The sequence below is a fragment of the Oncorhynchus gorbuscha genome, linkage group LG12, assembly GCF_021184085.1.
Source record: "Oncorhynchus gorbuscha isolate QuinsamMale2020 ecotype Even-year linkage group LG12, OgorEven_v1.0, whole genome shotgun sequence".
Taxonomy (NCBI): Eukaryota; Metazoa; Chordata; class Actinopteri; order Salmoniformes; family Salmonidae; genus Oncorhynchus; species Oncorhynchus gorbuscha.
Genome location: NC_060184.1, coordinates 82376482 through 82401211, shown reverse-complemented (window position 1 = coordinate 82401211; position 24730 = coordinate 82376482). Strand labels below are relative to the sequence as shown.

General features: G+C 48.3%; 1 pseudogene; it reads left to right on the top strand.

Moving 5' to 3' along the window:
* Nucleotides 1–779: 779 nt before the first annotated feature.
* Nucleotides 780–24730, top strand: part of LOC123991447 — a 100393-nt pseudogene continuing 76442 nt past the window's right edge.

The window sequence follows — 24730 nt, the reverse complement described above, 5'->3', positions numbered from 1 at the left end:
CTTTCGGTTACTAGTCCAACGCTCTAACCAGGCTACCCCGCCGCCCCAGTGTTGACCATTGCTTCCAGTCATCAGCAGAGGTCGCTGTTATCCACTCCTTTTTCAAATAAATTCTGTTCAATTCAAGCGGCTTTATTGGCATGGGAAATATATGTTTATATTGCCAATGCAAGTGATTTATGATACTGTGATATTGTCAGTATTGTATTGATAAATGAATAGTTTCCCTTCGACTGAAGCTCATATATTTACATCATGTCTGAACTGATTGAATAATCAAGTTGTGTAGAATTAAGAATTAGTGTTTGACCTTATTATAGCCTATTTAAAACATGTATGTATATATATAAGCTTCTGGCATGTTTTATATACAATTATAGGTTGACAGATTTAAGAAAATTACTTAAATACAACTGTCATAAAAAGTAGCCTTCAACAGCAAAGTGTACATATTCTTTTCATTGCGACATGTTGAGGGTTTTGCCTGAAATCAGCGATTTCAGGGTTTTACAGTGGCCGCATGATGAAATTAGAATACGGGTTTAATCGGATCTTTATGGATCACATTTATATTTTACCCACTGTTCACTCACACCTCAAAAAGAGGCGTTCTGTAGAGGAAACATACACCCGTTCTATCGACGCGGTAGCGGCTATCTGACGGTTGCTCTGCTATTTGATCTATGTGATTTACTGGCGGACAGCGGCACATAATACAGGGGGCTAAAGCGGGTACACCCTCATAATTCGCTGAGGGGGTGGCAGTAGGGGTAGTGGGTGGGAGGTTCTACTGGCGTGACGTAGCAAATTGCCCGTGTCTTTCTTGTTTGGAGACTCGATGCTTCTCTCTCTCCCTCTGATCAGTGGAGGGGGAGACGAGCTATCACACAGCGGCGGATACCGCGTGCGACTCCGGTAAATGACTCTTCCCCGTTCACACCCTACCCTAACCACATACACACTAAAGCCACTTCACGCTTTTCTCTTTTACATGTCGCTTGGAACCCCACACTGCCCATGACCCCCACCATAAACACTGTTTCTGGTTGTTTGTTTTTAGTTCCTGTGCAAAACAGAGTCTGTTTTCTCCACCTCTCCGCTGGATCCCTTCTGGGGGGTTTTAATAACACGACACCATTGAATCAGCCTACGACCGTAGAGTTCTGGCTCCTGTTCTGAATGCCGGGCGGACGGTTCGACTTCGATGATGGAGGAACATACTGCGGAGGGTGGGAGGACGGTAAAGCCCACGGACATGGCATCTGTACCGGGCCAAAAGGCCAGGGCGAGTACGCCGGCTCCTGGTCGCATGGCTTTGAGATAGTGGGGGTGTACACCTGGCCCAGCGGGAATATGTACCATGGCTACTGGTCCCAGGGGAAGCGGCATGGACTGGGAGTAGAAACCAAAGGGAAGTGGATTTACCGCGGTGAGTGGAGTCACGGCTTCAAGGGTCGCTATGGACTCCGACAGAGCCACAATACACCTGCGAGGTACGACGGGACGTGGAGTAACGGGCTACAGGACGGGTATGGGATTGAGACCTACGGCGACGGTGGTAAGATACCCGTTATTGGCTACTGTTATAAAGGATGGACATGTTGTTTTGTAAATTGCGTGTGTATCTCTTTAAACCGCGAACCAGTGGGATCCGTCTTGGTGATCTGTTGTGGTTTGGCGTGCGAAGAGGTTCATGCACATAGAGGCCAGATAATGGACATGTGACTGTAGGGTTATTGCAGGTTTATTATAGGGATGTTATTATATCTCCTAACATTTAGACTGATTGGGGATTTTGACTTCAGCTCTATTACGTGCATGTTAACATCCTCGCCTTGCATGCCCCATAAAATATTTGATTTAGTCCTATAATAAATAGGTTCCCCATAATTATTTTTGATAGAATAACATCCTTATTGATTTGTTTAAATATAAGCATCATTTCTAGGCTATCTGTGCTAGGTGTACAGGTATCTGACTAAAACAATTATTATGTGAAAGTCTTAATAGGGAATTGGGCCGCAAACCAGAACAGCTTCAATGTACATTCCACAAGTGTCTGGAACGCTATTGGACGGATGCTTCACCATTATTCAACCTGATCTCAGAACATTTTATATTATTCTCTTAGCAAATCCTAGAAACTCCATGTAGTATGATATGTTGCGTTTTGTATGCTATGTATTCATCTGTGGATGTCCATCACCCATTTCCTATGATATATTACGAATTTGCAAAACGTATATGTTATGAATTCTAGCCAGGTGGCTAACTTTAGCTAACTGGCTAATGTTAGCTAGGCTAGCAGTTAGGGTTAAGTTTAGGAGTTAGGTTACTGGGTTAAGGTTAGCTAACATGGTCCTTCTGTAGCTCAGTTGGTAGAGCATGGTGCTTGTAACGCCAGGGTAGTGGGTTCGATCCCCGGGACCACCTATACGTAGAATGTATGCACACATGACTGTAAGTCGCTTTGGAAAAAAGCGTCTGCTAAATGGCATTTATTATTATTATAGTTGGTAATTAGCTAAAATGCTAAAATTGTCAGTAACCCTCTATCTTATGTAACCATACCAAAGGTAACATATCTTACTAATTAGTGTCCCGGATTTACTTTACTATGTTACGTCTAGCCTATGAGACCAGGCTGTTCCACGATAAATTCCATCGTTTTGGTGTTTTTGTTGATGTCGGTGGAAAACACTCTCAGGCGTTTCTCCAGAGTCTCCCATAAGTGTTCAATCGAGTTGAGATCTGGTGACTGAGACACAAACACAAACACAAATCAAATCAAATGTATTTATATAGCCCTTCGTACATCAGCTGATATTTCAAAGTGCTGTACAGAAACTCAGCCTAAAACCCCAAACAGCAAGCAATGCAGGTGTAGAAGCACGGTGGCTAAGAAAAACTCCCTAGAAAAGCCAGAACCTAGGAAGAAACCTAGAGAGGAACCAGGCTATGTGGGGTGGCCAGTCCTCTTCTGGCTGTGCCGGGTGGAGATTATAACAGAACATGGCCAAGATGTTAAAATGTTCATAAATGACCAGCATGGTCGAATAAAAATAAGGCAGAACAGTTGAAACTGGAGCAGCAGCACGGCCAGGTGGACTGGGGACAACAAGGAGTCATCATGCCAGGTAGTCCTGAGGCATGGTCCTAGGGCTCAGGTCCTCCGAGAGAGAGAGAAAGAAAGAGAGAATGAGATAATTAGAGAGAGCATTCTTAAATTCACACAGGACACGGGATAAGACAGGAGAAGTACTCCAGATATAACAAACTGACCCTAGCCCCCCGACACATAAACTACTGCAGCATAAATACTGGAGGCTGAGACAGGAGGGGTCAGGAGACACTGTGACCCCATCCGAGGACACCCCCGGACGGGGCCAAACAGGCAGGATATAACCTCTCCCACTTTGCCAAAGCACAGCCCCCACACCACTAGAGGGATATCTTCAACCACCAACTTACCATCCTTAAACAAGGCCGAGTATAGCCCACAAAGATCTCCCCCACGGTACAACCCAAGGGGGTGCGCCACCCCGACAGGAAGATCACATCAGTGACTCAACCCACTCAAGTGACGCACCCCTCCTAGGGACGGCATGGAAGAGCACCAGTAAGCCAGTGACTCAGCCCCTGTAATAGGGTTAGAGGCAGAGAATCCCAGTGGAGAGAGGAGAACCGGCCAGGCAGAGACAGCAAGGGCGGTTCGTGGCTCCAGAGCCTTTCCGTTCACCTTCCCACTCCTGGGCCAGACTACACTCAATCATATGACCCACTGAAGAGATGAGTCTTCAGTAAAGACTTAAAGGTTGAGACAGAGTCTGCGTCTCTCATATGGGTAGGCAGACCATTCCATAAAAATTGAGCTATATAGGAGAAAGCCCTGCCTCCAGCTGTTTGCTTAGAAATTCTAGGGACAATTAGGAGGCCTGCATCTTGTGACCGTAGCGTACGTGTAGGTATGTACGGCAGGATCAAATCAGAGAGATGGGTAAGAGCAAGCCCATGTAATGCTTTGTAGGTTAGCAGTAAAACCTTGAAATCAGCCCTTGCCTTGACAGGAATCCAGTGTAGGGAGGCTAGCACTGGAGTATTATGATCAAATTTTTGTGTTGTAGTCAAGATTCTAGCAGCCGTATTTAGCACAAACTGAAGTTTATTTAGTGCTTTATCTGGGTAGCCGGAAAGTAGAGCATTGCAGTATTTCAACCTTGAAGTAACAAAAGCATGGATACATTTTTCTGCATCATTTTTGGACAGAACATTTCAGATTTTTGTTACGTAAATGGAAGAAAACTGTCCCTGAAACAGTCTTGATATATTCGTCAAAAGAGAGAGACACACACACACACACACACACACACACACACACACACACACACACACACACACACACACACACACACACACACACACACACACACACACACACACACACACACACACACACACACACACACACACCCTTTAAACCCCCTGTTCTCTTTTGAGACCCTCTTTCAAAGTCACTGAGATCTCTTCTTCTAACTGGGGTATTTTATACGTGATCCTAAGGATTATGGGATGTTAACTGCTTAATTAACTCAGGAACCACACCTGTGTGGAAGCACCTGCTTTCAATATACATCGTATCCCTCATTTCCTCCAGTGTTTCCTATATTTTTATTACCTGTATAGTCATTCACAAGAGAGACGTTAGCATTTATCTATGTAGGATAACCACAGTGTGTGGAGCACACCCCTTGCTGACAGGTGTAGATGTTTCCAACAAATCAGTTTGTAAGAGTTCTGCCCTGTTCGAGCTTCCCCGGTCAACTGACAGTGTTATTCTGAAATGGAAACGTATAGGAGCAACAACAACGGCGAGGTTCGTGCAGAAATGGTTTGTCAGAAATGGTGTGGAAGAACTTGACTGGCCTGCACAGAGCCCTGACCTCAACCTCATCGAACACCTTTTGGGATGAATTGGAATGCCGACAGCGAGCCAGGCCGAATCACTCCAACATCAGTGCCTGACCTCACTAATGCTCTTACATTTACATTTACATTTAAGTCATTTAGCAGACGCTCTTATCCAGAGCGACTTACAAATTGGTGCATTCACCTTATGACATCCAGTGGAACAGTCACTTTACAATAGTGCATCTGTGGCTGAATGGAAGCAAGTCCCCTCAGCAATGTTCCAACATCTAGTGGAAAGCCTTCCCAGAGGAGTGGAGGCTGTTATAGCAACAAAGGAGGGACCAACTCCATATTAATGCCCATGATTTTGGAGTTAGATGTTCATCGAGCAACTGTCCACATACATTTGGCCATGTAGTGTATGTATTTACATTATTTTGCTATATTATTTCCGCGGCTATGGGTGAGAGTTGGGGTGAGGTTGGGTTGGGTTAAAAGGTATGGATGTTGGGTGAGCGCTGGGGTGAGGGTTGGGTTAAGAGGTATGTATGTAGGGTTAGGGTTTGGGTGAGGGTGAGCGTTGAGGTGAGCGTTGGTTTAAGAGGTATTTTATTAGGGCTGCCATGATTTGGACCAAAAATTGAATAAAGATTTAAAAGCAAAAAATATATATATTTTCTTCAAAACTTGGTAATTCCCTCAGACGTAGTTAAAACAAGTGTAGAGAAGACGTTTGGTCCATTATCATTTTGCTTGTTGCTCACCATTCAGGCCCCCAGGCGGCGAAAGCTTCTCTCAAACCCCAAAGACATGTCTTCTCTCAAACCCAGAGACATGTCTTCTCTCAAACCCCAGAGACATGTCTTCTCTCAAACCCCAGAGACATGTCTTCTCTCAACCCCCAGAGACATGTCTTCTCTCAACCCCCAGAGACATGTCTTCTCTATGTGGTCTCTGGGGGGAGTAGCCTATGATGACTGCAAGCACTGACCTTTCAGTTGAAATTCTATAATGTGTTGAAAGCCCACAGAGGATGTCTTCTCATGTGGTCTCTGGGGGACAAGGTGTTGATGACTCCAAGGATGCTGGCCTTTCAGTTGAAATTCTATAATGTGTTGAAAGCGTTCCACAGGGATCCTGGCCCATGTTGTCTCTACAAGGTGTTGAAAGCGTTCCACAGGGATGCTGGCCCATGTTGACTCCACAAGGTGTTGAAAGCGTTCCACAGGGATACAGCCCCATGTTGTCTCTACAAGGTGTTGAAAGCGTTCCACAGGGATGCTGGCCCATGTTGTCTCTACAAGGTGTTGAAAGCGTTCCACAGGGATGCTGGCCCATGTTGTCTCTACAAGGTGTTGAAAGCGTTCCACAGGGATGCTGGCCCATGTTGACTCCACAAGGTGTTGAAAGCGTTCCACAGGGATACAGCCCCATGTTGTCTCTACAAGGTGTCGAAAGCGTTCCACAGGGATACTGGCCCATGTTGTCTCTACAAGGTGTTGAAAGCGTTCCACAGGGATGCTGGCCCATGTTGACTCTACAAGGTGTTGAAAGCGTTCCACAGGGATGCTGGCCCCATGTTGACTCTACAAGGTGTTGAAAGCGTTCCACAGGGATGCTGGCCCATGTTGACTCTACAAGGTGTTGAAAGCGTTCCACAGGGATGCTGGCCCATGTTGACTCTACAAGGTGTTGAAAGCGTTCCACAGGGATGCTGGCCCCATGTTGACTCTACAAGGTGTTGAAAGCGTTCCACAGGGATGCTGGCCCATGTTGACTCCAATGCTTCCCACAGTTGTATCAAGTTGGCTTGATGTCCTTTGGGTGGTGGACCATTCTTGAAAAAAAACTCTAAATGGCACATACACAATCCATGTCTCAATTGTCTCCCCCCCCCCCCCCAACATGTCTCCTCCCCTTCATCTACATGTCTCCTCCCCTTCATCTACATGTCTCCTCCCCTTCATCTACACTGATTTGAAGTGGATTTAACAAGTGACATCAATGTGACCTTAATGTTTTGTACACTCAGTGTATATCTGGAGTACTACCAGGTGGGCATCCTTCCCATTTAATCCGTAGTAAAGTCATGAGCTTGATATTGGGGCTGCAGGGTAGCCTAGTGGTTAGAGTGTAGAGGTGGTAGGGTAGCCTAGTGGTTAGAGTGTAGAGGTGGTAGGTAGCCTAGTGGTTAGAGTGTAGAGGTGGTAGGGTAGCCTAGTGGTTAGAGTGTAGAGGTGGTAGGTAGCCTAGTGGTTAGAGTATAGAGGTGGCAGGGTAGCCTAGTGGTTAGAGTGTAGAGGTGGCAGGTAGCCTAGTGGTTAGAGTATAGAGGTGGCAGGGTAGCCTAGTGGTTAGAGTGTAGAGGTGGCAGGTAGCCTAGTGGTTAGAGTGTAGAGGTGGCAGGTAGCCTAGTGGTTAGAGTGTAGAGGTGGTAGGGTAGCCTAGTGGTTAGAGTGTAGAGGTGGCAGGTAGCCTAGTGGTTAGAGTGTAGAGGTGGCAGGTAGCCTAGTGGTTAGAGTGTAGAGGTGGCAGGTAGCCTAGTGGTTAGAGTGTAGAGGTGGCAGGTAGCCTAGTGGTTAGAGTGTAGAGGTGGCAGGTAGCCTAGTGGTTAGAGTGTAGAGGTGGTAGGGTAGCCTAGTGGTTAGAGTGTAGAGGTGGTAGGGTAGCCTAGTGGTTAGAGTGTAGAGGTAACCCATTGTTCCTAGGCTGTAATTGAAAATAAGAATTTGTTCTTAACTGACTTGCCTAGTTAAATAAAGGTAAAATAAAAAAATATTGTTGTAGGGAATTACTATCTTAGTTGAGACCGGTGGGTCAGTTTCTTTCTGTGGCTTTTAATTATTGCTTTTAAAATCAATCAACCAACCAATCGAGTAATCAATCAACCAGCCAACCGATCAATCTATTCACACCAGATGTGTCCTGTCTCTCCTCCAGGTTCATATCAGGGCCAGTGGATGGGTGGGATGAGGCATGGATATGGCGTGCGCCAGAGTGTTCCGTACGGCATGGCCACTGTGATCCAGTCCCCGCTACGTACCTCCTTGGCATCCCTGCGCTCCGAGCAGAGTAACGGCTCCGTGCTCCAGGATCACTCCGGTGACACGCCGGCCGGCGGCCGCCGCGGCGGGTTCGTCCTCAACTTCCACTCGGACGGCGAAGTGGTCACCGGGAAGAAGAAGAGGGGTCTGTTTCACGGGTCGCTGTTCGGGAGCCTCCGTCGGCTACACAAGTCCGAATCGAAGTCGTCCATCTCCAGCAAGAGGAGTTCGGCACACAGCGACGCCGCTATGAGCCGCATCAGCTCCTCCGACGCGGACGCCAACTCCACCGTCTCCCTGGGCGACGGAGAGCTGCCGGAAGAGGACTTGCTGTTGGAGGATCACGTGGACGCCACCACCACCGAGACGTACACGGGGGAGTGGAAGAACGACAAGCGCAACGGGTTCGGCGTCAGCGAACGTTCCAACGGGATGAAGTACGAGGGGAGTGGCTGAACAACAAGCGCCACGGTTACGGGTGCACCACCTTCCCGAGGGGAACAAGGAAGAGGGAAGTACAAGAATAACGTGTTGGTTCGTGGAATAAGGAAGCAGCTGATCCCGCTAAAGAACCCCAAAACCAAAGAGAAGGTGGACCGGGCCGTGGAGGGGGCGCGGAGGGCAGGGGCCACCTCCAGGACGAAAGTGGAAATAGCAGCTTCCAGGTAGGTTGTTGAGGTGTGTGAATGTGTGTGTGTGAATGTGTGTGTGTGTGAATGTGTGTGTGTGCATGTGTGAGAGAGAGAGAGAAAGACAGAATGAGTGTTCCACCTGTAAAAACACACTCTATGCAGCATTCAGATACGCAAGATCAAAGCCCTTCCTACATTCCCATTCTGCCTGATATGACTGATATAACTAGAGTTGGGATCAAAGCCCTTCCTACATTCCCATTCTGCCTGATATGACTGATATAACTAGAGTTGGGATCAAAGCCCTTCCTACATTCCCATTCTGCCTGATATAACTAGAGTTGGGATCAAAGCCCTTCCTACATTCCCATTCTGCCTGATATAACTAGAGTTGGGATCAAAGCCCTTCCTACATTCCCATTCTGCCTGATATGACTGATATAAATAGAGTTGGGATCAAAGCCCTTCCTACATTCCCATTCTGCCTGGTATGACTGATATAACTAAAGTTGGGATCAAAGCCCTTCCTACATTCCCATTCTGCCTGATATGACTGATATAACTAGAGTTGGGATCAAAGCCCTTCCTACATTCCCATTCTGCCTGATATAACTAGAGTTGGGATCAAAGCCCTTCCTACATTCCCATTCTGCCTGATATGACTGATATAACTACAGTTGGGATTGAAGACCCAGCTTTCTATAAAAGCAGTCTCATGACAGTGGGCTCTAATGTTCATTCACCATCGTTATCACCATCTAGTGGGCCCTAATATTCATTCACCATCACCAACCAGTGCTTCTGTGTGCTTCTGTGTGATGCCACCAGTGTGTGTGTGTGTGCGGTCTTTGTGTTCTATGCTTCTATCCTCTTATATCACATACAGTATTTCACCTGTGTTGACTTAGCAGAGGCAGGCAGCCTGATTTAGGTCAATTCTGGGCCATGTCAAGTTTATCTGGTGTGCCGTATAACGATAGACACACACACACACGTTCACGCACTGCCAGGCACCCAGGGACAGGCACCCAGGGACAGGCACCCAGGGACAGGCACCCAGGGACAGGCACCCAGGGACAGGCACACAGGGACAGGCACCCAGGGACAGGCACTCAGGGACAGGCACTCAGGGACAGGCACTCAGGAACAGGCACTCAGGAACAGGCACTCAGGAACAGGCACCCAGGGACAGGCACCCAGGGACAGGCACCCAGGGACAGGCACCCAGGGACAGGCACCCAGGGACAGGCACACAGGGGAGAGCAGGTGTGCTGGATGTGACCTTTTAATGGGCGGCACATCCCAATGGCACCCTATTCCCTATATAGTGCACACTACTAGCTTCCTATAGGCTCTCTAGTCTAAAGTAGTGCACTATATAGGGAATAGGGTGCCATATATGACGCTGCTAGTACATCTCTCCTTTTCCTTCAGAAGACTGATTACTGTTTGGCGGTTTAGCAAATATGTGCTTCGTAGAGCTGTGTCATCACAAACCTACTCAATATCTGTAATGGTATGTGTTCTACCGCCAAGACTTAACTTTCAGTCATTCTTTCAGTAGTATTATAGGTAGTAGATGGAGACTGTGTGAGAGAGTCAGAATACATAGAGACTGTGTGAGAGAGTCAGAATATTTAGAGACTGTGTGAGAGAGTCAGAGTATATAGAGACTGTGTGAGAGAGTCATAGTATATAGAGACTGTGTGAGAGAGTCAGAATACATAGAGACTGTGTGAGAGAGTCAGAATATATAGACTGTGTGAGAGAGTCAGAATATTTAGAGACTGTGTGAGAGAGTCAGAATACATAGAAACTGTGTGAGAGAGTCAGAGTATATAGAGACTGTGTGAGAGAGTCAGAATATATAGAGACTGAGAGAGAGAGTCAGAATATATAGAGACTGAGAGAGTCAACAGAATATATAGAGACTGTGTGAGAGAGTCAGAATATATAGAGACTGAGAGAGAGAGAGTCAGAATATATAGAGACTGTGTGAGAGAGTCAGAATATATAGAGACGGTGTGAGAGAGTCAGAATATATAGAGACAGAGAGAGAGAGTCAGAATATATAGAGACTGAGAGAGAGTCAACAGAATACATAGAGACGGTGTGAGAGAGTCAGAATATATAGAGACTGTGTGAGAGAGTCAGAATATATAGAGACTGTGTGAGAGAGTCAGAATATATAGAGACTGTGTGAGAGAGTCAGAATATATAGAGACTGTGTGAGAGAGTCAGAATATATAGAGACTGTGTGAGAGAGTCAGAATATATAGAGACTGTGTGAGAGAGTCAGAATATATAGAGACTGTGTGAGAGAGTCAGAATATATAGAGACTGTGTGAGAGAGTCAGAATATATAGAGACTGTGTGAGAGAGTCAGAATATATAGAGACTGTGTGAGAGAGTCAGAATATATAGAGACTGTGTGAGAGAGTCAGAATATATAGAGACTGTGTGAGAGAGTCAGAATATATAGAGACACATTTTTGCGGATGACATTAGTTTATTGAAGGAAATGGACAGAGCTGATGTGGATGAGGTTATCTGCCGTGTAAATATCCTGCCGTTTATTGAAGGAAATGGACAGAGCTGATGTGGATACCCATAACACATTTCTTCAGGTGACTTGTGTTTATAGCCAGGAGTTTTCCCTGCCTGACATGACCAGAAAAAACTATGGGACATAGACTGGTTTTTCCTGTACTTATAAGCATGTTGTAAATAGCTTTGTGATGTAATTCAGTGTTATAACCAGCCTTTATAAACACTGTGGCAGCACTATTAGTAAGCTGATAGAGTGTTATAACCAGCCTTTATAAACCCTGTGGCTAGTTAGTGGTTATGTAAACGTCACTATGTAGTAGCTAGCTGATAGAGTGTTATAACCAGCCTTTATAAACACTGTGGCTAGTTAGTGGTTATGTAAACGTCACTATGTAGTAGCTAGCTGATAGAGTGTTCTAACCAGCCTTTATAAACACTGTGGCTAGTTAGTGGTTATGTAAACGTCACTATGTAGTAGCTAGCTGATAGAGTGTTATAACCAGCCTTTATAAACACTGTGGCTAGTTAGTGGTTATGTAAACGTCACTATGTAGTAGCTAGCTGATAGAGTGTTATAACCAGCCTTTATAAACATGGCTAGTTGTGGTTATGTAAACGTCACTATGTAGTAGCTAACTGATAGAGTGTTATAACCAGCCTTTATAAACACTGTGGAGTTAGTGGTTATGTAAACGTCACTATGTAGTAGCTAGCTGATAGAGTGTTATAACCAGCCTTTATAAACACTGTGGCTAGTTAGTGGTTATGTAAACGTCACTATGTAGTAGCTAACTGACAGACATGCTGTGGTATTGATCAGTAGAGGTGATCTGATTTCATTGTCCTGGAATAGCCTGAGTGGATCCAGAGAGAGGGAGAGGAAACTGACAGAGGAGAGGGAGAGAAAGAGGAGAGGAAACCAACTGACAGAGGAGAGGAAACCAACTGACAGAGGAGAGGGAGAGAAAGAGGAGAGGAAACCAACTGACAGAGGAGAGGGAGAGGAAACTAACTGATAGAGGAGAGGAAACCAACTGACAGAGGAGAGGGAGAGAAAGAGGAGAGGAAACCAACTGACAGAGGAGAGGGAGAGAAAGAGGAGAGGAAACCAACTGACAGAGGAGAGGGAGAGAAAGAGGAGAGGAAACCAACTGACAGAGGAGAGGGAGAGGTAACTAACTGACAGAGGAGAGGAAACCAACTGACAGAGGAGAGGGAGAGAAAGAGGAGAGGAAACCAATTGACAGAGGAGAGGGAGAGGAAACCAACTGACAGAGGAGAGGGAGAGAAAGAGGAGAGGAAACCAACTGACAGAGGAGAGGGAGAGAAAGAGGAGAGGAAACCAATTGACAGAGGAGAGGAAACCAACTGACAGAGGAGAGGGAGAGAAAGAGGAGAGGGAACCAACTGACAGAGGAGAGGAAACCAACTGACAGAGGAGAGGGAGAGAAAGAGGAGAGGAAACCAAGTGACAGAGGAGAGGGAGAGAAAGAGGAGAGGAAACCAACTGACAGAGGAGAGGGAGAGAAAGAGGAGAGGAAACCAACTGACAGGAGAGGGAACCAACTGACAGAGGAGAGGAAACCAACTGACAGAGGAGAGGAAACCAACTGACAGAGGAGAGGGAACCAACTGACAGAGGAGAGGAAACCAACTGACAGAGGAGAGGGAGAGGTAACTAACTGACAGAGGAGAGGAAACCAACTGACAGAGGAGAGGGAGAGAAAGAGGAGAGGAAACATACTGACAGAGGAGAGGGAGAGAAAGAGGAGAGGAAACCAACTGACAGAGGAGAGGGAGAGAAAGAGGAGAGGAAACATACTGACAGAGGAGAGGGAGAGAAAGAGGAGAGGAAACCAACTGACAGAGGAGAGGGAGAGAAAGAGGAGAGGAAACCAACTGACAGAAGAGAGGAAACCAACTGACAGAGGAGGGAAACTAACCGAGAGGAAACTAACTGACAGAGGAGAGGGAACCAACTGACTTAGGAGAGGGAGAGAAAGAGGAGAGGAGACCAACTGACTTAGGAGAGGAAACCAACTGACAGGAGAGGGAGAGAAAGAGGAGAGGAAACCAACTGACAGAGGAGAGGGAGAGAAAGAGGAGAGGAAACCAACTGACAGAGGAGAGGAAAACAACTGACAGAGGAGAGGAAACCAACTGACAGAGGAGAGGAAACCAACTGACAGAGGAGAGGAAACCAACTGACAGAGGAGAGGGAAAGAAAGAGGAGAGGAAACACACTGACAGAGGAGAGGAAACCAACTGACAGAGGAGAGGGAGAGAAAGAGGAGAGGAAACCAACTGACAGACGAGAGGGAGAGAAAGAGGAGAGGAACTAACTGACAGAGAGGAAACCAACTGACAGAGGAGAGGAAACCAACTGACAGAGGAGAGGGAGAGAAAGAGGAGAGGAAACCAACTGACAGAGGAGAGGGAGAGAAAGAGGAGAGGAAACCAACTGACAGAGGAGATGGAGAGAAAGAGGAGAGCGAACCAACTGACAGAGGAGAGGGAGAGAAAGAGGAGAGGAAACATACTGACAGAGGAGAGGGAACCAACTGACAGAGGAGAGGGAGAGAAAGAGGAGAGGAAACCAACTGACAGAGGAGAGGAAACCAACTGACAGAGGAGAGGGAACCAACTGACGGAGGAGAGGAAACCAACTGACAGAGGAGAGGGGAGAGGGAGAGGAAACATACTGACAGAGGAGAGGAAACATACTGACAGAGGAGAGGAAACATACTGACAGAGGAGAGGAAACATACTGACAGAGGAGAGGAAACCAACTGACAGAGGACAGGGAGAGAAAGAGGAGAGGAAACCAACTGACAGAGGAGAGGAAACCAACTGACAGAGGAGAGGAAACCAACTGATAAAGGAGAGGCAACCAACTGACGGAGGAGAGGGAGAGAAAGAGGAGAGGAAACCAACTGACAGAGGAGAGGGAACCAACTGACAGAGGAGAGTGAGAGGTCACTAACTGACAGAGGAGAGGAAACCAACTGACAGAGGAGAGGGAGAGGGAACCAACTGACAGAGGAGAGGGAGAGGAAACCAACTGACAGAGGAGAGGGAGAGAAAGAGGAGAGGAAACCAACTGACAGAGGAGAGGGAGAGAAAGAGGAGAGGAAACCAACTGACAGAGAAACAACTGAGAGGAAACAACTGACAGAGGAGAGGAAACAACTGACAGAGGAGAGGAAACCAACTGACAGAGGAGAGGGAGAGAAAGAGGAGAGGAAACCAACTGACTTAGGAGAGGAAACCAACTGACAGGAGAGGGAGAGAAAGAGGAGAGGAAACCAACTGACAGAGGAGAGGGAGAGAAAGAGGAGAGGAAACAACTGACAGAGGAGAGGAAAACAACTGACAGAGGAGAGGAAACCAACTGACAGAGGAGAGGGAAAGAAAGAGGAGAGGAAACACACTGACAGAGGAGAGGAAACCAACTGACAGAGGAGAGGGAGAGAAAGAGGAGAGGAAACCAACTGACAGACGAGAGGGAGAGAAAGAGGAGAGGAACTAACTGACAGAGGAGAGGAAACCAACTGACAAAGGAGAGGAAACCAACTGACAGAGGAGAGGGAGAGAAAGAGGAGAGGAAACCAACTGACAGAGAGGGAGAGAAAGATGAGAGGAAACCAACTGACAGAGGAGATGGAGAGAAAGAGGAGAGCGAACCAACTGACAGAGGAGAGGGAGAGAAAGAGGAGAGGAAACATACTGACAGAGGAGAGGGAACCAACTGACAGAGGAGAGGGAGAGAAAGAGGAGAGGAAACCAACTGACAGAGGAGAGGAAACCAACTGACAGAGGAGAGGGAACCAACTGACGGAGGAGAGGAAACCAACTGACAGAGGAGAGGGAGAGAATAAGAGGAGAGGAAACATACTGACAGAGGAGAGGAAACATACTGACAGAGGAGAGGAAACATACTGACAGAGGAGAGGAAACCAACTGACAGAGGACAGGGAGAGAAAGAGGAGAGGAAACCAACTGACAGAGGAGAGGAAACCAACTGACAGAGGAGAGGAAACCAACTGACAGAGGAGAGGAAACCAACTGATAAAGGAGAGGAAACCAACTGACAGAGGAGAGGGAACCAACTGACAGAGGAGAGGGAGAGGTAACTAACTGACAGAGGAGAGGAAACCAACTGACAGAGGAGAGGGAGAGAAAGAGGAGAGGGAACCAACTGACGGAGGAGAGGAAACCAACTGACAGAGGAGAGGGAGAGAAAGAGGAGAGGAAACCAACTGACAGAGGAGAGGGAGAGAAAGAGGAGAGGAAACCAACTGACAGGAGAGGGAACCAACTGACAGAGGAGAGGAAACCAACTGACAGAGGAGAGGGAACCAACTGACAGAGGAGAGGAAACCAACTGACAGAGGAGAGGGAGAGGTAACTAACTGACAGAGGAGAGGAAACCAACTGACAGAGGAGAGGGAGAGAAAGAGGCGAGGAAACATACTGACAGAGGAGAGGGAGAGAAAGAGGAGAGGAAACCAACTGACAGAGGAGAGGGAGAGAAAAAGGAGAGGAAACATACTGACAGAGGAGAGGGAGAGAAAGAGGAGAGGAAACCAACTGACAGAGGAGAGGGAGAGAAAGAGGAGAGGAAACCAACTGACAGAAGAGAGGAAACCAACTGACAGAGGAGGCCGAGAGGAAACTAACTGACAGAGGAGAGGGAGAGGAAACTAACTGACAGAGGAGAGGGAACCAACTGACTTAGGAGAGGGAGAGAAAGAGGAGAGGAGACCAACTGACTTAGGAGAGGAAACCAACTGACAGGAGAGGGAGAGAAAGAGGAGAGGAAACATACTGACAGAGGAGAGGAAACCAACTGACAGAGGACAGGGAGAGAAAGAGGAGAGGAAACCAACTGACAGAGGAGAGGAAACCAACTGACAGAGGAGAGGAAACCAACTGATAAAGGAGAGGCAACCAACTGACAGAGGAGAGGGAGAGAAAGAGGAGAGGAAACCAACTGACAGAGGAGAGGGAGAGAAAGAGGAGAGGAAACCAACTGACAGAGGAGATGGAGACTGAAGAGAGGAGAAACCAACTGACAGAGGAGAGGGAGAGAAAGAGGAGAGGAAACAACTGACAGAGGAGAGGGAAACCAACTGACAGAGGAGAGGGAGAGAAAGAGGAGAGGAAACCAACTGACAGAGGAGATGGAGAGAAAGAGGAGAGGAAACCAACTGACAGAGGAGAGGGAGAGAAAGAGGAGAGGAAACAACTGACAGAGGAGAGGAAACCAACTGACAGAGGGAGAGAAAGAGGAGAGGAAACCAACTGACAGAGGAGAGGAAACCAACTGACAGAGGAGAGGAACCAACTGACAGAGGAGAGGAAACCAACTGACAGAGGAGAGAAACCAACTGACAGAGGAGAGAATAAGAGGAGAGGAAACCAACTGACAGAGGAGAGGAAACATACTGACAGAGGAGAGGAAACATACTGACAGAGGAGAGGAAACCAACTGACAGAGGAGAGGGAGAGAAAGAGGAGAGGAAACCAACTGACAGAGGAGAGGAAACCAACTGACAGAGGAGAGGAAACAACTAATAAAGGAGAGGCAACCAACTGACGGAGGAGAGGGAGAGAAAGAGGAGAGGAAACCAACTGACAGAGGAGAGGGAACCAACTGACAGAGGAGAGGGAGAAAACTAACTGACAGAGGAGAGGAAACCAACTGACAGAGGAGAGGGAGAGAAAGAGGAGAGGGAACCAACTGACGGAGGAGAGGAAACCAACTGACAGAGGAGAGGGAGAGAAAGAGGAGAGGAAACCAACTGACAGAGGAGAGGGAGAGAAAGAGGAGAGGAAACAACTGACAGAGGAGAGGGAACCAACTGACAGAGGAGAGGAAACCAACTGACAGAGGAGAGGGAACCAACTGACAGAGGAGAGGAAACCAACTGACAGAGGAGAGGGAGAGGTAAAACTGACAGAGGAGAGGAAACCAACTGACAGAGGAGAGGGAGAGAAAGAGGAGAGGAAACATACTGACAGAGGAGAGGGAGAGAAAGAGGAGAGGAAACAACTGACAGAGGAGAGGGAGAAAAAGGAGAGGAAACAACTGACAGAGGAGAGGGAGAGAAAGAGGAGAGAGGAAACCAACTGACAGAGGAGAGGGAGAGAAAGAGGAGAGGAAACCAACTGACAGAAGAGAGGAAACCAACTGACAGAGGAGGCCGAGAGGAAACAACTGACAGAGGAGAGGGAGAGGAAACTAACTGACAGAGGAGAGGAAACCAACTGACAGAGGAGAGGGAGAGAAAGAGGAGAGGAGACCAACTGACAGAGGAGAGGAAACCAACTGACAGAGGAGAGGGAGAGAAAGAGGAGAGGAAACCAACTGACAGAGGAGAGGGAGAGAAAGAGGAGAGGAAACCAACTGACAGAGGAGAGGAAACCAACTGACAGAGGAGAGGAAACCAACTGACAGAGGAGAGGAAACCAACTGACAGAGGAGAGGAAACCAACTGACAGAGGAGAGGAAACCAACTGACAGAGGAGAGGGAGAGAAAGAGGAGAGGAAACCAACTGACAGAGGAGAGGGAGAGAAAGAGGAGAGGAAACCAACTGACAGAGGAGATGGAGAGAAAGAGGAGAGGAACCAACTGACAGAGGAGAGGGAGAGAAAGAGGAGAGGAAACATACTGACAGAGGAGAGGGAACCAACTGACAGAGGAGAGGGAGAGAAAGAGGAGAGGAAACCAACTGACAGAGGAGAGGGAGAGAAAGAGGAGAGAACCAACTGACAGAGGAGAGGGAGAGAAAGAGGAGAGGAAACATACTGACAGAGGAGAGGGAACCAACTGACAGAGGGAGAGAAAGAGGAGAGGAAACCAACTGACAGAGGAGAGGAAACCAACTGACAGAGGAGAGGGAACCAACTGACGGAGGAGAGGAAACCAACTGACAGAGGAGAGGGAGAGAATAAGAGGAGAGGAAACATACTGACAGAGGAGAGGATAGACAGAGGAGAGGAAACATACTGACAGAGGAGAGGAAACCAACTGACAGAGGACAGGGAGAGAAAGAGGAGAGGAAACCAACTGACAGAGGAGAGGAAACCAACTGACAGAGGAGAGGAAACCAACTAATAAAGGAGAGGCAACCAACTGACGGAGGAGAGGGAGAGAAAGAGGAGAGGAAACCAACTGACAGAGGAGAGGGAACCAACTGACAGAGGAGAGGGAGAGGTAACTAACTGACAGAGGAGAGGAAACCAACTGACAGAGGAGAGGGAGAGAAAGAGGAGAGGGAACCAACTGACGGAGGAGAGGAAACCAACTGACAGAGGAGAGGGAGAGAAAGAGGAGAGGAAACCAACTGACAGGAGAGGGAACCAACTGACAGAGGAGAGGAAACCAACTGACAGAGGAGAGGGAACCAACTGACAGAGGAGAGGAAACCAACTGACAGAGGAGAGGGAGAGGTAACTAACTGACAGAGGAGAGGAAACCAACTGACAGAGGAGAGGGAGAGAAAGAGGCGAGGAAACATACTGACAGAGGAGAGGGAGAGAAAGAGGAGAGGAAACCAACTGACAGAGGAGAGGGAGAGAAAAAGGAGAGGAAACATACTGACAGAGGAGAGGGAGAGAAAGAGGAGAGGAAACCAACTGACAGAGGAGAGGGAGAGAAAGAGGAGAGGAAACCAACTGACAGAAGAGAGGAAACCAACTGACAGAGGAGGCCGAGAGGAAACTAACTGACAGAGGAGAGGGAGAGGAAACTAACTGACAGAGGAGAGGGAACCAACTGACTTAGGAGAGGGAGAGAAAGAGGAGAGGAGACCAACTGACTTAGGAGAGGAAACCAACTGACAGGAGAGGGAGAGAAAGAGGAGAGGAAACCAACTGACAGAGGAGAGGGAGAGAAAGAGGAGAGGAAACCAACTGACAGAGGAGAGGAAACCAACTGACAGAGGAGAGGAAACAACTGACAGAGGAGAGGAAACCAACTGACAGAGGAGAGGAAACCAACTGACAGAGGAGAGGAAACCAACTGACAGAGGAGAGGGAGAGAAAGAGGAGAGGAAACCAACTGACAGAGGAGAGGGAGAGAAAGAGGAGAGGAAACCAACTGACAGAGGAGATGGAGAGAAAGAGGAGAGCGAACCAACTGACAGAGGAGAGGGAGAGAAAGAGGAGAGGAAACATACTGACAGAGGAGAGGGAACCAACTGACAGAGGAGAGGGAGAGAAAGAGGAGAGGAAACCAACTGACAGAGGAGATGGAGAGAAAGAGGAGAGCGAACCAACTGACAGAGGAGAGGGAGAGAAAGAGGAGAGGAAACATACTGACAGAGGAGAGGGAACCAACTGACAGAGGGAGAGAAAGAGGAGAGGAAACCAACTGACAGAGGAGAGGAAACCAACTGACAGAGGAGAGGGAACCAACTGACGGAGGAGAGGAAACCAACTGACAGAGGAGAGGGAGAGAATAAGAGGAGAGGAAACATACTGACAGAGGAGAGGAAACATACTGACAGAGGAGAGGAAACAACTGACAGAGGAGAGGAAACCAACTGACAGAGGACAGGGAGAGAAAGAGGAGAGGAAACCAACTGACAGAGGAGAGGAAACCAACTGATAAAGGAGAGGCAACCAACTGACGGAGGAGAGGGAGAGAAAGAGGAGAGGAAACCAACTGACGGAGGAGAGGGAGAGAAAGAGGAGAGGAAACCAACTGACAGAGGAGAGGGAACCAACTGACAGAGGAGAGGGAACCAACTGACAGAGGAGAGGGAGAGAAAGAGGAGAGGAAACCAACTGACAGAGGAGAGGGAGAGGAAACCAACTGACAGAAGAGAGGAAACCAACTGACAGAGGAGAGGAGAGGAAACCAACTGACAGAGGAGAGGGAGAGGAAACCAACTGACAGAGGAGAGGGAACCAACTGACAGAGGAGAGGGAGAGAAGAGGAGAGGAAACCAACTGACAGAGGAGAGGAAACCAACTGACAGGAGAGGGAGAGAAAGAGGAGAGGAAACCAACTGACAGAGGAGAGGGAGAGAAAGAGGAGAGGAAACCAACTGACAGAGGAGAGGAAACCAACTGACAGAGGAGAGGAAACAACTGACAGAGGAGAGGAAACCAACTGACAGAGGAGAGGGAGAGAAAGAGGAGAGGAAACCAACTGACAGAGGAGAGGAAACCAACTGACAGAGGAGAGGGAGAGAAAGAGGAGAGGAAACCAACTGACAGAGGAGAGGGAGAGAAAGAGGAGAGGAAACCAACTGACAGAGGAGAGGGAGAACCAAGAAAGAGGAGAGGAAACCAACTGACAGAGGAGAGGGAACCAACTGACAGAGGAGAGGGAACCAACTGACAGAGGAGAGGGAACCAACTGACAGAGGAGAGGGAACCAACTGACAGGAGAGGAAACCAACTGACAGAGGAGAGGGAGAGGTAACTAACTGAAAGAGGAGAGGAAACCAACTGACAGAGGAGAGGGAGAGAAAGAGGAGAGGAAACATACTGACAGAGGAGAGGGAGAGAAAGAGGAGAGGAAACCAACTGACAGAGGAGAGGGAGAGAAAGAGGAGAGGAAACCAACTGACAGAAGAGAGGAAACCAACTGACAGAGGAGGCCGAGAGGAAACTAACTGACAGAGGAGAGGGAGAGGAAACTAACTGACAGAGGAGAGGGAACCAACTGACTTAGGAGAGGGAGAGAAAGAGGAGAGGAGACCAACTGACTTAGGAGAGGAAACCAACTGACAGGAGAGGGAGAGAAAGAGGAGAGGAAACCAACTGACAGAGGAGAGGGAGAGAAAGAGGAGAGGAAACCAACTGACAGAGGAGAGGAAACCAACTGACAGAGGAGAGGAAACCAACTGACAGAGGAGAGGAAACCAACTGACAGAGGAGAGGGAGAGAAAGAGGAGAGGAAACCAACTGACAGAGGAGAGGAAACCAACTGACAGAGGAGAGGAAACCAACTGACAGAGGAGAGGGAGAGAAAGAGGAGAGGAAACATACTGACAGAGGAGAGGAAACCAACTGACAGAGGAGAGGGAGAGAAAGAGGAGAGGAAATCAACTGACAGACGAGAGGGAGAGAAAGAGGAGAGGAACTAACTGACAGAGGAGAGGGAGAGAAAGAGGAGAGGAAACCAACTGACAGAGGAGATGGAGAGAAAGAGGAGAGCGAACCAACTGACAGAGGAGAGGGAGAGAAAGAGGAGAGGAAACATACTGACAGAGGAGATGGAGAGAAAGAGGAGAAACCAACTGACAGAGGAGAGGAGAGAAAGAGGAGAGGAAACATACTGACAGAGGAGAGGGAACCAACTGACAGAGGAGAGGAAACCAACTGACAGAGAGAGGGAGAGAAAGAGGAGAAACTGACTGACAGAGGAGAGGAAACCAACTGACAGAGGAGAGGGAACCAACTGACAGAGGAGAGGAAACCAACTGACAGAGGAGAGGGAACCAACTGACAGAGGAGAGGAAACCAACTGACAGAGGAGAGGGAGAGAATAAGAGGAGAGGAAACCAACTGACAGGGGAGAGGAAACATACTGACAGAGGAGAGGAAACCAACTGACAGAGGACAGGGAGAGAAAGAGGAGAGGAGACCAACTGACAGAGGAGAGGAAACCAACTGACAGAGGAGAGAGGGAGAATAAGAGGAGAGGAAACATACTGACAGGGGAGAGGAAACATACTGACAGAGGAGAGGAAACCAACTGACAGGAGAGGGAGAGAAAGAGGAGAGGAACCAACTGACAGGAGAGGAAACCAACTGACAGGAGAGGGAGAGAAAGAGGAGAGGAAACCAACTGACAGAGGAGAGGGAGAGAAAGAGGAGAGGAAACCAACTGACAGAGGAGAGGAAACCAACTGACAGAGGAGAGGAAACAACTGACAGAGGAGAGGAAACCAACTGACAGAGGAGAGGGAGAGAAAGAGGAGAGGGAACCAACTGACGGAGGAGAGGAAACCAACTGACAGAGGAGAGGGAGAGAAAGAGGAGAGGAAACCAACTGACAGAGGAGAGGGAGAGAAAGAGGAGAGGAAACCAACTGACAGAGGAGAGGGAGAGAAAGAGGAGAGGAAACCAACTGACAGGAGAGGGAACCAACTGACAGAGGAGAGGGAACCAACTGACAGAGGAGAGGGAACCAACTGACAGAGGAGAGGGAACCAACTGACAGGAGAGGAAACCAACTGACAGAGAGGAGACAGAGGAGAGGAAACTAACTGAAAGAGGAGAGGAAACCAACTGACAGAGGAGAGGGAGAGAAAGAGGAGAGGAAACATACTGACAGAGGAGAGGGAGAGAAAGAGGAGAGGAAACCAACTGACAGAGGAGAGGGAGAGAAAGAGGAGAGGAAACCAACTGACAGAAGAGAGGAAACCAACTGACAGAGGGAGAGGAAACTAACTGACAGAGGAGAGGGAGAGGAAACTAACTGACAGAGGAGAGGGAACCAACTGACAGAGGAGAGGGAGAGAAAGAGGAGAGGAGACCAACTGACAGAGGAGAGGAAACCAACTGACAGGAGAGGGAGAGAAAGAGGAGAGGAAACCAACTGACAGAGGAGAGGGAGAGAAAGAGGAGAGGAAACCAACTGACAGAGGAGAGGAAACCAACTGACAGAGGAGAGGAAACCAACTGACAGAGGAGAGGAAACCAACTGACAGAGGAGAGGGAGAGAAAGAGGAGAGGAAACCAACTGACAGAGGAGAGGAAACCAACTGACAGAGGAGAGGAAACCAACTGACAGAGGAGAGGGAGAGAAAGAGGAGAGGAAACATACTGACAGAGGAGAGGAAACCAACTGACAGAGGAGAGGGAGAGAAAGAGGAGAGGAAATCAACTGACAGACGAGAGGGAGAGAAAGAGGAGAGGAACTAACTGACAGAGGAGAGGGAGAGAAAGAGGAGAGGAAACCAACTGACAGAGGAGATGGAGAGAAAGAGGAGAGCGAACCAACTGACAGAGGAGAGGGAGAGAAAGAGGAGAGGAAACATACTGACAGAGGAGATGACAGAGAGAGGAAGAGAAAGAGGAGAGGAAACCAACTGACAGAGGAGATGGAGAGAAAGAGGAGAGCGAAACCAACTGACAGAGGAGAGGGAGAGAAAGAGAGAGGAAACATTGGACAGTGGAGAGGGAACCAACTGACAGAGGAGAGGAAACCAACTGACAGACGAGAGGGAGAGAAAGAGGAGAGGAAACCAACTGACAGAGGAGAGGAAACCAACTGACAGAGGAGAGGGAACCAACTGACAGAGGAGAGGAAACCAACTGACAGAGGAGAGGGAACCAACTGACAGAGGAGAGGAACCAACTGACAGAGGAGAGGAAACCAACTGACAGAGGAGAGGGAGAGAATAAGAGGAGAGGAAACATACTGACAGGGGAGAGGAAACATACTGACAGAGGAGAGGAAACCAACTGACAGAGGACAGGGAGAGAAAGAGGAGAGGAAACCAACTGACAGAGGAGAGGAAACCAACTGACAGAGGAGAGGAAACCAACTGATAAAGGAGAGGCAACCAACTGACGGAGGAGAGGGAGAGAAAGAGGAGAGGAAACCAACTGACGGAGGAGAGGGAGAGAAAGAGGAGAGGAAACCAACTGACAGAGGAGAGGGAACCAACTGACAGAGGAGAGGGAACCAACTGACAGAGGAGAGGGAACCAACTGACAGAGGAGAGGGAACCAACTGACAGAGGAGAGGGAGAGAAAGAGGAGAGGGAGAGAAAGAGAAGAGGAACCCAACTGACAGAGGAGAGGAAACCAACTGACAGAGGAGAGGGAACCAACTGACAGAGGAGAGGAATCCAACTGACAGAGGAGAGGGAGAGAAAGAGGAGAGGAAACCAACTGACAGAGGAGAGGAAACCAACTGACAGAGGAGAGGAAACCAACTGACAGAGCAGAGGGAGAGGAAATGGGGATGAGAATTGATTCAGTCAAATGGAGAGAGGAGTTAATTTGCTGAGCAGGAGCAGGAGGTCAAGGGAGGGATAGATGGGATGGGGAGTCTGGATGGACAGAAGTAATGGGATAACAGAAAGGAGAACACACACACACACCCAACACACACACACACACACACACACACACACACACACACACACACACACACACACACACACACACACACACACACACACACACACACACACACACACACACACACACAACACACACACACACACACACACACACCCAACACACCCACACACACCCAACACACACACACACACACACACACCCAACACACACACACACACACCCCCAACACACCACACACACCCAAACACACACAAACACACACCCAACACACACACACACCACACACACACACACACCCAACACACACACACACACCCAACACACACACCAACAACACACACACACCCAACACACACCCAACACAAATACACACACGCAACACACACTCAAAACACACACACCCAACACACACCCAACACAAACACACACACACACACCCAACACACACCCAACACAAACACACACACACACACCCAACACACACCCAACACAAACACACACACACACCCAACACACACCCAACACAAACACACACACAC